General features: G+C 42.5%; 1 long non-coding RNA gene across 1 annotated transcript; it reads right to left on the bottom strand.

The window, feature by feature from the left end:
• Window positions 1-208: 208 nt before the first annotated feature.
• LOC139356747 (uncharacterized) lies at window positions 209-2,463 on the bottom strand. Its single transcript, XR_011609128.1, has 3 exons — window positions 2,314-2,463; window positions 1,302-1,467; window positions 209-385 (listed from the first exon to the last, which is right to left on the bottom strand). It is a non-coding gene; the product is annotated as an uncharacterized lncRNA (long non-coding RNA).
• Window positions 2,464-2,775: the final 312 nt, after the last annotated feature.

Genomic DNA, 2,775 nt, shown 5'->3' on the forward strand with positions numbered 1-2,775 from the left:
TTGTACTCACAGTTCTCATCATCTCTAATTTCACAAGCCTTCATAGTATTTGCTTTGTTCCTTACTAGTATGAAATATCAGGCCTCCATACTATTTACAAAGACAAAAATAGAAATGTACACAGGTGAATTCAGAAAGAAGCTGATTTAGCAAAAATATGCAATGGGAGATAATTCAAACAGAAAACAATATTCTTACCTCTGTTCCTTTAGTGATTTGCAAACAAGTTGGGAGACTTGAAAGACCTGTGACCTATGTAAAAAGCAATTTTCACATGACTGTTTTATTCATTAGCTGCCTCACTTCTGGTTGTTTCCTTTTGTAGATGAAACAGAAAATATTCTCTTAGACTGATATGTTTAGAGGTTTATTTTTATTTTCAAACCTGAAATGTATTTAAAAGAAAACTTTCAAATTACAAATTTTAATGCTTAGAATGTATTTAATGTAGTATATAAGAATCTCTTATGTATAATGTTCATAATATTCTTCAAATTTAAACTTTTTAACTTATTGCACTCATTGCATTCATTGCACTTGTCAAAAACTATTTTGCCTAAAATCTGAATGGATTTTAATTTTTAAGTTAATATTTGATAGAGTTTGGATATTTGTCCCTGCTAACATCTCATGTTGAATTGTAATTCCCAATGCTGGAGGTGGGGCCTGGTTGTGAAGCAGGATTTTACCCTGACCCCTACGTGGGACTCCAATAGGGTGCCTTTGCTGCTCAGCCCACTGCTCTCCATTTCTTGTGGGAGGCAGCACATAAGCAAGGACTGGAGTGCTGGAGTGCTGGAATCAGCTGGCTGCTTCAGTGCTAGCGCGATCAAGCTCCACTCATTCTGATCTGCTGCATTCCACCCTTCTCAGGAGGGAGCACACAGGTGAGTGGATGCAGGAGCCACAGCAAGTGCTTTTGAGTGCTGGTGGGAGTGAACTCCACGCGGGCCCTGTGGCAGCGTCCAGGCGGGGCGCCTGAGACTCACAAAGCCCCGGGGTGCATGTTACAGTGCTCTCTCAGCTCTGCCCCCCGCGGATGGCTTAAGTGTTTACAGCTCAGTGGGCCCTCCACCATTTCCATGAGGCAGCTGTCCTTCACCATCAAGGGCAAAGAGACAGTATAACAGCCTTTTGTATTTGTACTCATGGCTCCTGAGCTCTCGTGCGGTGTCCAGGAAAAATGAGGTCATAAGAACGAATTAAAGAATGATAAATGCAGAACATTTTATTGCCTCTGAAAGTGGCTGTCAATGGGTAGAAGAGCTAAAACAGGGATGAGGTAGGTAAACAATGTGCACCTGGAGTCTGGCCATCTCAGGCGAGATTTGTCTCTGAAGTTACGCCATCAAGCTGTTCCTCTGAAGTCAAGCTGCTCCTCTAAAGTCAAGCTGCTTCTCTGCAACATCCAGCCATAGTCTCTGACACCCAGCTGCTTCGCTCCTCTCTGTCGGCTGACTCTGGGGTCTTTATAGGCACAGAATGGGGGTGGGATGGGCCATGAGTAGCTTAGAAAAAGGCAACATTCTAGCTGGAAAACAGGGATAGAATTTCTCACTTTGGGCCACGGTTTCAGGCCTCTCTGCTTGACGGTGGGGTTGTGTCAGGGACTTGCCCTTTTCTGCCTAAAATTTCTCTGCCCTGTGTCCCTATCATTTCCTCACTATGAAGAGGCACATCCAACTGCCGTTAGAATATGGATAATGACTGATCTTAGCTACTTTCTGCTGATAGGGGGGCATTGTTTTGGGGAGAATGACATTCAGATTTCTCCCAGATGTCTACTTAAGGGTCCCTGGCAAAAGAGAGCCATCATCTGAGGCTCCAGTTGTCTGACTCTTTGGAGTTTGATGGCCTCTAGGCAAGAAGAAACAAGCTTTACAAGTTTAAGTATGCATGGATTAAATATGCGTATTGCACAATAAGGGGTTAAAAAGAGAGAATCTAGTACCAAAGATTTTAGAAAGAAGAAATGAAATATGATAATCATTCTGAAAATGACATAGAACAGAACAAAGGTAAGAACAGCAAGCATAGACAAGACTATAAAGAGGAAACTCATGGGAGGTTAATTATTAATACTTCCTTTTGTGATTTTTAGCTTGAGGTCCCTGATCTCTTCACATTGGTACTTTGAGTGTTCTTCTGGGTTGACAGAAGTAACTTTGTCAGCTTCCCAGGCCTTTATTCAGTTACGATAAATCCAACAATCTATTATAGTGACTTCACTGCCATAAGAGTAGAAGGAAGTAGAGTATAAGGTCCCTCCCAATCTGGACTTATAGAGGGAGAAAGGGAAGAAAGTACCTTTACCATTACTAGGTCTCCTGGGTTAAATGGAGGTGGCCCTAGTTCAAGGGATTGGGCCTTTGGCAGTTGTGTCAGTTCCTGTTGGAAATGGGCCAAATAAGTTATATGTTTAATCAAATCACAGGTTTCTTGATCTAACAATAAGCCATTTTGGAGAAGAGGCCATCCGTACATTATTTCAAAGGGACTCAAACCTATCTTTAAGGGTTGTTTCTAATATGTAGTCGGGCTATGGGGATAAGGGTTGTCCAGGGGAGATGAGACTCCTGAGACCGTTTTCTGATGTGCTTTTTGATAATATCATCTGTGTTTTCTACCTTTCCTGAGGATTGTGGTCTCCAAGCTCAATGACAATGGTACTGTATCCTTAGTGCCTTTGAGACCCCCCTGGGTGACAGCCACCTTGAAAGGAGACCATTAATGCTCTGGAGCTACTTAGGGGGTGCAAAGCAAGTACTCATCTCA

This window comes from Macaca nemestrina, chromosome 1 (genome assembly GCF_043159975.1).
Source record: "Macaca nemestrina isolate mMacNem1 chromosome 1, mMacNem.hap1, whole genome shotgun sequence".
In the NCBI taxonomy this organism is placed as follows: Eukaryota; Metazoa; Chordata; class Mammalia; order Primates; family Cercopithecidae; genus Macaca; species Macaca nemestrina.